Here is a 12,500-nt window from a genome sequence, read left to right on the forward strand (position 1 = left end):
CAGAACATCTCTTTTGTAAAAAAAATGAATCCAAACCAAAGATTGCAAGGCATGCTTTTCTGAGCCTTGGGGATTTGGGCCAGGTAACGGCTGCAGTCCCTGCCAGCCCCAACCTTGCTGGTCTCATGAAACATGGCTCTCTGGATGGTACACGTCTTTCAGAACCACCCCGAATTTATTGTGACGTCATGCCCACTCTCCATATTCACAGCTCAGCTTGCTTTTTTTGTGTTTGGATTTGTAACTGCTCATAATTCTCAAGGTTTCAATGAAGAATACATCTCAGAACACCAGGGCAGGCGTGTCCGCCAAGTTTGCACTTGGTGCCTGAGGAACGTTAGGCAGACCCAGAGGGTAATGGAGACTTTGACCTCAGTGTGATAATCTCCCAGTATCATAATTTTGAAAGCCGAAGACACAGATCATTTGAGATCTGTACTCTTTTCTCTAAGCACTAAAGATGGAAATACATAACAGCAGTTACGCATCCTGACCCCTCCGCATTTCCACAGCCCATCAGCGAGTGGTCCTCTCCTGAACAAATAGGGGAGCTGAGCATGAAGGTTGGGTGGCACGCCCCAGTCACGAGTGTGGCTGGAAGAAGTTATTTGAGGATAAGAGCTTGGGTCCCAGAGAAGTTCTGGGGATCTTTCCACAGTGCACGCTCCCTGCATGGTGGAGGATTTGATGACAACGTCCCTGTCGTTTCAAGTCTGGTGGGTGGAGTGTTTGTTTTTACAGGTTCAGTTGTCATGGTTTTGGCACAGTACCCAAGCTAATTGGTTGCTTTAATAGGTGCTCAGCTAAAGAGGACTTTATCATGTTGTCACTGGGTGTTGAAAAAAAGGATTTAAAGAAAGACTTCTCATTCATTCCGTAGACCCCAAATTATACAGTTGCTCTTCTAGTTTTGCCCCTAAAATTCCACCATGTATTGGTAGAGAATTCAGAGAGTCATAATGTTCAGAAGGCCTGGCTTAAAAAGACCTACTTGCTATCCACGTCTCTCTCCTACATGCTTGAACCAGGTACCTGAAATAGTTTCTCAAAGAGAAGATTACCCATTCTTTCTGAGATCGTGTGGCTTTTAAAAAGAAGTAAAGAAGACCATGGAGGTAACTGAAAAATGAGTAGGTTGTTTTAATGTTATAAGAAAGTTCAGGGTACACAGTATCATGACAGTTAAGGGGGAAAAAAGCACAGGAAAAAAAATTTAAATAGTTTTTCCTTTTTCTAAAGTTTTTGTTATGTTTAATTTTTCTCTTATAGTTAAACTTTGAAAATAAAAAGTACATGGGGCACCTGGGTGGTGCAGTCGTTAAGTGTCTGCCTTCGGCTCAGGGAGTGATCCTGGCGTTCTGGGATCGAGCCCCACATCAGGCTCCTCCGCTGGGAGCCTGCTTCCTCCTCTCCCACTCCCCCTACTTGTGTTCCCTCTCTCGCTGGCTGTCTCTGTCACATAAATAAAATAAAATCTTGGGAAAAAGAAAATAAAAAGTACAGGAAACTATTTTTGCTATAACTAGCTTTTAGGTAAAGGAGAGAAACGGAAAAAGTATAAGCTGACATCAGGGATTTGTCCTAAACATACACGTGGAGGCTTTGGAGTTGGACATACTTGAATTCGAATCCCAACCTCACCTTTTACGAGATGTGTGACTCTGGGCATGTGACTTCTCTTCTTGTAGCCTCATTTCTCTCCTCTGTAAAATAGGAACGATCAACCTGCTATAATTATTAGCTGCTATTCTTTTTAACTCAGGCTTACTGTGTGTGTGAAGGCCCTGTGCTGTGTGATTGGTACACATCACCTCCTGTGTCCAAATGGAGTCTTAACCCAGCCAGGTCATGTAGCTTGCTCAAGGTTTGGGTACAGAGCCCAGGTTTTGGATTCCGACAAATACTCTTTCCATCATTGCACTGCTTCTCATATAGTAGATTGTTTTTACTTTATTTTTATTTTTTAAAAAAGATTTTATTTGTTTATTTGTCAGAGAGAGAGAGAGACCACAACAGGGGGAGTTGCAGGCAGAGGGAGAAGCAGGCTCCCGGCTGAGGGGACTTGATCCCAGGACCCAGGGATCACAACCTGAGCCGAGGGCAGATGCTTAACCGACTGAGCCACCCAGGCGTCCCTAGTAGATTGTTTTTAAATCTTCTACTCCTCTGAAAATGAAATAAAATTGTGAATAAATTAACCAAGTTTATCCATTCCCCTATTGATGGACATTTAGATTCTTGGCACTGCTCATTATTACTGTCAGTTCTGTAACAAGCATCCTTGTGTCTCCTTGTGTACAGATGTGAGAATTTCCTTAGGGTAGAGACCTAAAAATGTAATTGCTGGGATAACTCCCTGGTATACAGATTAATAAAAAAAATGAAGGTATAGGATTGTGAGAAGTCGGGGCTTGGGGACCGTCACGTTGTAGCTCATCGACAAGGCTCTTCATCATCAGAGGACCCCATCTGTGCATGAGGCTAGAGAAACCCATAGTGACCTAAGTTCTCATGACTTCAGAGCAATGTGAGCTGATTTGAAGTGGTTCGGGAAGTGTGGGGGAAATGTACATACAGTGCAAACAGAATGAAAACAAGAATTAGCAAGTGGGTCTCAGTCCACGGCATGCATGCTTTAGGGCAAAAGACCCACATTTTACAGAACTCACTGTTGATAGCGCTTATAATGTCACCAGTAACATTGCAGGTTTATAATCTGTACCTTAAATTTTTACAAATATGCACAGTGTTAAATTCAAACCCAAGTTACTGAAAGTCAGTTGTCTGAAAAAGGACACTTTCTGTTTGATATCGCGAAGTATATTTTCCATTTAATTTCACAAGTCAGAGGGCTCCAGGTTGTGACACAAATGTATCTACTTGCTGTGTCCATTCCCAAACAGATCTCCGTGGAAGATGGTGCCGGTCAGGTAGGCCCACGTTCTGCGCGTTCTGGGGCTGGTGGAACCGGGCTACGGTGTTGCGGTGTCCGCTGCAGTGGAGCTGGGGTGGGGATGCACGTGCCTCAGGTCTGCTAACCCGTCTCATCCCGTTGTATTTTAATCATCTCCCTGCTTTCAGTCGAGGAATCCTATTGTACACGGGTCTTGATAGGCAGAGATAATTGTATATATTTGCCTGGGTAAGCAAATTGATAAACTTGCAATAAAGTGTATCAGACCATTTCTTTGGCAGGACCGACCAGAACAGCTTGTGAAGCAGAGCTGTTTCCAATGGAGCGTGAAAAGCTTTGAAAATTTTCAGTAATAGCAGAGAGCAGTATTTGAAACCATCCTTAAACAATTGTTTGTTTTCCTCTTCCCCAACCAAGTTTATAAAAATTTGGTCAGACAGGCGTTTTGTTTTGTTTTAAAATATTTTCAGTGAATTGTTATCTGCTGAATGCACATGTGTTCCTGCACTTTTTCTTCCACGATTGAAACTTTAAACCCTTCCCTAAGTCCCCCTGAAAACCTCGCTCTGCCCAGTAAGGTTTGCATATGTGAGAAGGGTTGAAGGGATTTGGACCCCGGAGAAACCTCACAATTTGAAATCTGCCTGGGTCGTTGTGCACCAGAAATGGCCGTGGTCAGTGCCGTGGGGGCTCTTTGTCTTTCTCTTCCACCCAGATTCCTCACCCCAAAAAGACGTTGGTTAATTTGGGCGTTTCAGTTTAGTTAATCAGATCATGAGTGCCTGTGAACACAGCGAGAGGCATGATTGAAGCATTTATAAAAATTTGGCTCATAGTAAGCCCCATAATTTGTTTGAAAGAATTACCTCTTCAGTGACATTAAAAAAAAAAAAAAAACAAAACCCAAAGATTGTGGTTTATAACACCGCACCTGGTCCAGATTGTACTGGATGAATCCATATTTGCTTCGCTGTAAATGATTTTGAGGGTGGAATTCCTGGGTTGTTTTCTGTCTTGTAAGCCCTTGACATTGTACTGGTACCTGTGTGCACACAAACCTCCCGACATGGGAAAGGCCAGCTCAGCCTCCCACTGAAATGCAGGTTGGCTGCATTTATTCTGCGTGTTCCTAGAATGAGGAAATGATATGACAATAAACAGAAATGCCCTTGCTGAAGAGAGAAGGGAAGCTGGTGTTTATCTGGTCAGGTGGTTTAGATTAGCCATGATGCGGCTCTGTATTATGTTACTTTAAATCATTGTGTCCCAACAGGACATAAATTATGAAGATTGTTACAGTATGTTTCATCCTATGTAAGATCAACAAATTGGAATAATTTTTTTATAGGAAAATCACAGTGCTTTTGGCAAGGCTATTGAAGCCTTTAATTTGACTTGAGTATTTCTAAAATATTATTGCCTAATATATAAAGTATGATTTGCATAAGGTATGAAATAATAAACTTTTAAAAATAAAAGGGAAGCATTTCTCTTTAGGAACTGCATCAGATGGCAGAGCACCCCCACTCCATCAGGATCTATCTATTCTCTTTGTCTCCCAGGGTTTTAGAACCAGTTGCGTTCTTTTCTGCTGGTGCGACTGCAAGCGAGCTGTGCGGGGCTTGGTGCAGAGATGGAGCCCGGCTGTGTGCTGCCTGCCAGTCAGGCCTCACGTGCGCACAGAAGGCAGCCGCTCTGTGCTGGCACTGAATGGGAGCCTGCTCTAAAGAGGGGAAACAAAACTTGCCCATTTATATGCATCCAGGGAAACAAACCTTTTTCTCTCTCAGGATATTACGAATGATTTAAAAAAAAAAATACCCCAAACCCAAAAAACCCAACTTGATCAACAGCTGAAGCTAAGGGAATTTATATAGGAGTACTGCAGAAAGAGGTGACCTAAGTAAGCATTTGTTCTTTTAAATGTTTTTCTTCTGTTCATTACTGTTTCCTGAATTATTAGCCTTACTCGTGGATTTTTATCACAGAGACTTCAATTTTTTCATCTGTATCCAGGATGCAACAAAGTCCATTTGGCCACACGGAGCAAATTTCCTAGATTTAAAAAAAAAAAGGCATAACATTACTTGGTGTAGGATTCAAGCAGATTGGAACCTTTTCAGTGTTGCACAGTAGCATGTTTTCTGCGCAAAGCACCCTGCGTGTTTTTATGAGATCTCCTCGCACAGTGAAGTTAAGTAGTAGAGCCTCTGATTTACAGGGACTAGGAGAGGTGAGCGAGGTGTAGGATTCGCTCAAGGCCATAGAATGAGACAGAGCTGGGATTAGAACTTTTCAGGAGGAGATGACACCATCCACCAGACCTTCTGAGTTTTTTGATACCAAAAGCAGGGTAAGTGCCAAGTCTGTTTTACTCTCTCTGTGTCTCCAGCCCGGAGATTTTCCTTTAGGAATAGTGTTTAAAACACAGAAACGAAAAAGTCCCTAGTTTCAGTCTGTTAACCGTAGGAAGGTCTGTCCTTAAGCCTCATCATAACAGGTTGAGGATAAATTCTAAATATATTTGTGGTTTGTTTTAGCTCAGTGTCTGAAGACTCTGACAGGTTCAGGGACCTTTCCAAGTTCACAACCTATGTGTGCACTTGGAAACAAATAAATACAGACGACTTACGAGATGGTCTCTTTCCTCACCGGCTGCTTCTGCATTGGCACTGTTCTCTGGGCAGGGGGTCTGGCAGGCTGTTTCTTGCAGTGACACAGTGCAGCCATCTATCACTGCAGGTCCCCTGCTACATTACCAGGACGTCTGATCGGGCTTGAATAATTTCGGGTCATGTATTTTTCTCACAGAAAATATTGGCAAATGTTGCCAAAACTGTACTGAAGAACTCTTAAAAGGAGGATTGATCCCATTTAGAAGTAAGCAAAGGAAAGACTGAGTATAAATTTGTTGCTGTTGTGACAGACCTTTTTATCCATTCAGATATCTTGTGATGCAAAGTGAGATGCGACTCTGTTTTACACAATGTGTACTGCTGGTAGAAAATGTATTTTTTTGTCCAATTAAGCCAAATTCGGTATTGCTTTGCTTCTTTAGAATATGTTTTTGAGTCCCCTCTCTCCCCGCCCCACGCTGGGGAGTGGGTGTTCTTTCTGCTCTGAGCCCTTGTTCTCATCCTTCAACCCTTTTGATTATTGTTGGAGGATCTTGACTTGCAGTTTAATTTAAAATACTCCAATTGGAGCAGGAGCTTTTTTACCTTCTGTCTTTTTAAACTTAGGTACGATAATAGGACAGAACAATTTTACGTCGGATACGTACTGGAATCACATAATGTAAGGAATAGTTGCATCTCTTAAAAGGAGCCAGCTGATTATAGAGAAGAAAAGGTCGGGAGTTAGACTGCCGTTTTGCCTATTATTTGATTTCTAAAAATGTATTTGGCCAGATATTCCATATATCTTAGTGGTTTGGATGCATAAAGTTGAAGCCTAAGGGTATTTTTCTATATAAGTGTGAATTTTTATAAAATTTATAATGATGACAATGCCAAGGAGCCTAAATTCTAATTCTCTAACAGTTTAATTCATAAATTCTAATTTGCTAAAGCAAAGCAAAAAACTTTGGGAGTCTTGGCCATACCTCTCACCTCATGAGACTCCTGGAAGCTAACAAACGGGGATTATCAGCTGATGAGGAAAGACAGCCTCCAACGGGACTTGTCCCAAGCAGCTGACTGGCCGTCTTGAACAGCCGCGGGGAACAGGGAGGCGTCAGAAGCTCTTCGACGTTAGGGAACTCCGAGTAAATGGCTTCTCTGGTGGATTCCTGTTGGGATGATTTTGAAACCTGTGTTTCACTCAGCTTTGGAGGGAAACGAGGGAGAGGAAACTGGTGAAACCTGATGAATTCAAGAGAGCAAAACTAAAGGATCGTGAGAAATTTTAGAAGGAGCTCATCAGACGGAGCTGTTGGTATGCCCCATAGTAGCTGCTGCTGAGATGGGGAAATGTAATTTAAACTTACGTGCAGAGGAATTTGGAAATGAGTCATGTCTTTTCAGGGAGAAGATATTCTCAGCTTGTGATCATCTTGTCCATAATGCTTCTTGGGCACACATCAGATATGTGATATCTATCTAGTTAGACAACTTTCCCTAACAATGGAACAGAAACAATTGGCTCTTAGGTAAAATTGTGGGTCGAGGTGTTGGTGTTGGTTCAATTCTGCTGCCTGGAGAAGAGTAGTCTTCCTCGCCTGGGAATTCAGGAGGAATCTACTAATGTGATGATAAGTCCTCGTTCTGCAAAAGAAAACTGTTTTGCACCTTGCTTCATTTAACAGTCTGTGTTGAAGGTAGTACCACGTAATTAGCCAAAAGCTATCTTATTTTTCCATATGGCTGTTTGGGATATTACGGTAATTGCGAAAAGTTGTGACTTGAGAACTTTTTTGTAAGGCTCTGGGATGTTACGGCCCTGTGAGCATAGCTTTTGAAGGCAATGTGTAGAAGTGAGCGTGCTGCCTCACAGTAGTGTACTTCCTACTACCAGCCGAAGGGGCGCTATTTTAGCCTAGGGCACAGTGGAACCAGCTAGTTTAGTACCTTGTGGGCATTGTCTCAAGTGCCTCACGGAAGCCAGTCTTAAGATAGGAGCCTGCTATTCTTGGCTTGAGTTGTTGGAGATGTTGCCCTCTGCAGTGGATCAAGAAGAAGGCAGGGAGATGAGTGGACTGGGATTGGTGGGGGTTGTGTCTGTCCCCAGACACACTTACTGGACTGCCTGGGGGCGGCCCTCAGGTAAGGTCTTTAGTCTGGCTCTTCAGGGACACAGGAGTCACCTGCTTGGCCTAGATGCTCACCGTCGAAGTGCCATTTCCACTGGAAGTCTTTCTGTGAGGATACCCACTTAGAGAAACTGTTTTCAGTATGTTTCTGATTTTCTCGTCCTTGCAAGGGTGAATTTCTTTGGTCTTGAATGGTTCTTCTGCTAGGTTTGGAAAGGAATTCTTCCTCTCCAGGCCTCAGACACTATAGAATTAAAGTGTTGGTGATGATAATAATCACTAGCATTAACTGAGCTCCTGCTGGAATGCCTGGCACAGACCCCATTTTTACATTTTTACATAATAGGAAACTCAGGATCATTTCAAATGCTAAGTGATTTCTCTGAGATCAGATAGCTAGTGAATAGCAGCGCTAGGATATTTCAGTCTAGGTCTCTAGACTGCAGTTGACCAGTGTGCTCAAAACACGAGTCACACTTTGGAGGAAAAAAGCATGGATCAAATACATCTTTAGCTGGGTCTGTTCCTCACAGTTCTCATGTTGCTAGTCGAGAGTATTCTGTTGCCAGCAAATTAGTATCCGATGTTCCCTTTGCAGTGGCTAGAACAGTTAACCGTGTTTTCCATGAGAAAGTCATGGTGAGTCACGCAATATTCTGGGGCAAAGTACGCCTTTCCTTGGTGCACCAAGCGGTGTTTGTGTGATCGATCAGCCACCAACGCCACGGGAAGGTCCTGTCCTGTGACATGTGCGTGCTTGGCAATGATCTTGCTGTGCATTTTGCTTAATAATTTTCATTATTTTTAATTAAAGTTGAAGAAGTGCAGACTCTAGCTGAAATTAAGGTAGGTTGTATTGCCGGAATCTGGTAATTACTTTAATTGATCACAAGATAGTTTCCTTGATCACCAATTAGACTAAATTGCCGATCATGTTTCAAGACGTGAAGAAATGCCCAAACTGATTTATATAATAGTGTTTTCATTTCTAATCAGACGTAAATATCATTTCCTTCCATAGCAATTGTGTTTTATAAAAGAAGAGTTATAGGCCTACAAACATAAAGGTGATTCATAAACAATAGAGTTCTAATTCATTGAATTAGTAAAGGAAGTATTTAGAGGCTTAATGGAGATTGTACTGGGGAAATTACTTTGGAGTCGCTGGTGCTCATTTTCTTAGTGGGAGATGTGTTCTTTTTTAGTGCATAATTAAAATAGTCTATAATCAAAATATAAAAGGCAGCAGATTTAAAGAACTTCTATCAAAGAGAATTGCTCTGAGTGATGAAAGATTCGTATTGTAAATATGTGCGAGAAATTAAGTCTTAGAACTTTAATAAATCGTACATGTTATTCAGACTGAAGCTGCGTTTTAAATTCAGGGTGCTGTTAAACATTTCACAGATTGATACAGGGTTTTTGTTTTGGTTTCGTGCATCTGATAGTCTTTCATATTTTCATGGAATAAAATGAAACAAAAGGAACTTTAAGAAAAATTAAAGTTCCCTAGGAATACTTGATTTGGGGTTCATGGAAAAATCTTTTAATTGCTGATGGTTTGGAGATTTCCAAACGACAAACTTCATTGGCCCAATTTACCATGATGGTAATGCTTACATTCCTTAACATGGCAGAGTGACTTAAAAAGTCATACTTCATCATGCATTCATTGACTTGTTCATAAAATGTTTGTAATTTGCAATAGGGGAAAGACTGAAACTATTATCAGCCATTATATGTTATTTGTTGGCCACATGTTTGTTTGAAATGGCCGTGGCTCAACAGAACATAGCTCATGGACAAACTATGCTGTCAATTGGCACTAAAAACCCACCTAAACAGGTAGGCATATGTCAGGAAGTTAACATGAGCCAAAATATTTTAATATGAACCAGGCTACATACATTGCAGTATCTCCGCTCCCTTTAGAGTGAGATCTTCATTTGCATGGCATCTTCGTTTTTCCCCCCAAACTAATTTTTAAAAAAAGTAGAACAGGTATTTATGTGGCACAAATTCAGAGGCACCAAAGAGTGTACTAATAAGTCTTTGTGGTCCCTGATTCTCAGCCACCCAGTTTCCCCTCTCCACCCACCGTCATTCACAGTTACCAATCTCTTATGGTGGTTGCAGAGACATTCATGCATATAGTTTCCTGTCCTTTTGTACAATTCACAGACTATTGTTATGCATTTGTTTTTCATTTAGTAATGTATCTTGGAGGTTTTTCCATGTCAGCAGATAGTTTCTTCATTCTTCTTAATGGCTACACATCTACATGTGGAGATGGACCATCCTATATTTAATCAGTTCCTTACTGATGGACCTTTGGCTTTTTCAGATCTGTGGCTCTTACAAGCTGTGCTGCAGTGACAATTTTTTTAAATGATTTTTTAATCTTAGAGACCATGAGAGAGAGCGGGAGGGAAGGGCCGAGGGAGAGGGAAAGGCCGAGAATCCCAGGTGGACTCTGTGCTGAGTGTGGAGCCCCAATGGGAGAGAGAGAGAGCACAAGCAGGGGAGAGGCAGAGGGAGAAGCAGGCTCCCCGAGAGCAGGGAGCTCGATTCCAGGACCCCAGGATCATGACCTGAGCTGAAGGCAGACGCTTAACTGACTGAGCCACCCAGGTGGCCCTGGCACAGGCATTTTTAATTTTGGTGGATTTTGTCAAATTCTCTTCCAGAATGATGATGCATCAATTAATGTTCACCAGCAATGTATGAGTGCCTTTTCTCCTGCATCCTCATCAACAGTATATTATCAGACTTTTTGATCTTTACCAAACTGATGGATTTAACTGACAGGCTTAGTCCCGTCCCTCCCCCCTCCCCTCCCCGGAGCTTTACTGAGATATAATTGATGTAAAAGGTAGTATTAATTTGTGCTGCTCCTATCATGTATGAGTCTGAGCAGTTTTTATGTTTAAGAGCCATTTGCTTCCATTTGTTACCTGTTATGTCCTTTGCCCATTTAAAAAAACTGGGTGGTGGATCTTTTTCTTATTAATTTGTGGGAGTTCTCTGTATGCCAAGGAAATATATACTGCAAATGCAGCTTGTTTGTCTTTTCATTTAGTTTGTTGGTTTTTATTGCCATACAGAGAAAAATTTTAATGTAGTAAGATCTACCCATTATTTCGTAGTGGTTTAAAGTCTTCTACCTATAGAATTCATACATTTCCTGTTACGTTTACTCCTAGAAAATTTTTGGTGGCACCTTAGATGGCATCTTTTCTTCCAGTATATTTTCTAATTAGTTGTTGTTTGTATAAAAGGCTTTTTTTTTTTTTTTTTGGCTTGTTTTATTCTTGACTTTAATGGGAATCATCTAGTGCTTCCCTTTTAAGAATAGTATTACCTTTTGGACTGAGAATATATTCTATTTAAAGAAGGGTCCAACTTGGGTTCTTCCTAACTTCTGCTTTGATGAACAAACAGTGATGATTATCCATGTAGCCAGTTTTGGTACGTACATTTTGATGCTGTGGTTACAGGCTCCTATATTACTCTCCAAATATAAAGCAATTTTTGTACTCATTACTTGTTATAAATAAAACAGTTGATAACCACAAAAAAGAGAGGCCGATGTATTCTTATTTTATTAAGAGTTTTAATACATAAGAAATATTGAATTTATCAAATATCTTTTCGGAATTTATGGAAGGCATTTTATGATTTTTCTCTTGATTTATTGATATGGTAAGTTATATCAGTATATTCCTTATATTGAACGTTCCTTCCATTCTTAGAATAAATCCCATTTGCTCATGGTGTTTTGCTCTTTTAGTGTATTGCTAGATTTTGTTTATTAAGATTTTACTTAATATGAAATCAGCCTATACTTTCATTGTTATATGCTATCTCTGTGGGAATTTGGGGATAGTGTTATGGTATTTTATAAAAATAATTTGGAAATGTCCCTCTTTTTCTGTGCTCTGAAACAGTTTAATTAGTGTTAGAGTTAACTCTGCCTTCAGGGTTTTGTAAAATTTCTCTGTGAAATGACTAGGAGCTGTTACTTTGTTCATATGTTTTACTCTTCTGGGGTCAGTTTTGATAATTTTGGGGGTAATTTTTATTAGAGAACTATTTTACCTATGTTTTGAAATTTATTTGTATAAATACTTGGATGTGTTTAAAATTTATTGTTTTTTATGTTTTGAAATTTCCTATATCTGTAGTTACTTCTCAATTCTCATTTCCTGTTTTGTTTATCTGTACTTTTTCTCCCTGTCTTTTGTTTGTCTTTAAATGAAGTAACCAGTTTTCTATTACATAATTGTTTCAACTTTTGGATTTATCAGTTCTGCCGTTGTTTTCTTTCCTGTTCATTTACATCTGCTGTTCTCTTTATTTATATTCATTCTTGTTCTCCTCCCTAAGTTTATTTTTATTTACTTATTTTCCTTCACGTTCTTAACTTAAGTACTTACGGGTGTTTATTCTGATTATTGCTTTACGTGTGTCCTGTATCTAGTGCATACGTGATTAATTTCTATTCAGTTTCGGTTTTGATTTCTTCTCTGAATTAAGACTTTAAAAGAAGGATTTAAAAATATTTCCAGGTAGTACTTTTTTGCTACTCTTGCCTTCTTGTTTTGTTTTTAATTTTAACCAAGAATGTTGTCAGCACTATTTCTACTTTTTGGAATTGATTGAGATTTTCTTTGTGGGCCAATATGTGTTCAGTTTCTGTGAATGTTGAGTAGACGTTTTAAATGATATATTCTCATTGTTTAGAGTTGAAAGTAAATTAATTGGTTCTACCTTTTCAATGATGTATTTAAGTACATATCCTTGATTTTGTTTGGTTACTGTGCTGCGGGTTAAGAA

The 12,500-nt window shown here is 40.2% G+C and overlaps 1 protein-coding gene across 2 annotated transcripts in view; it reads left to right on the forward strand.

The window, feature by feature from the left end:
- PCBD2 (pterin-4 alpha-carbinolamine dehydratase 2) overlaps window positions 1-12,500 on the forward strand; it is a 50,574-nt gene that overhangs the window by 30,476 nt on the left and 7,598 nt on the right. The gene's annotated exons all lie outside the window — the stretch shown is intronic.

The sequence above is a fragment of the Ursus arctos genome, unplaced genomic scaffold (genome assembly GCF_023065955.2).
Source record: "Ursus arctos isolate Adak ecotype North America unplaced genomic scaffold, UrsArc2.0 scaffold_5, whole genome shotgun sequence".
Lineage (NCBI taxonomy): Eukaryota > Metazoa > Chordata > Mammalia > Carnivora > Ursidae > Ursus > Ursus arctos.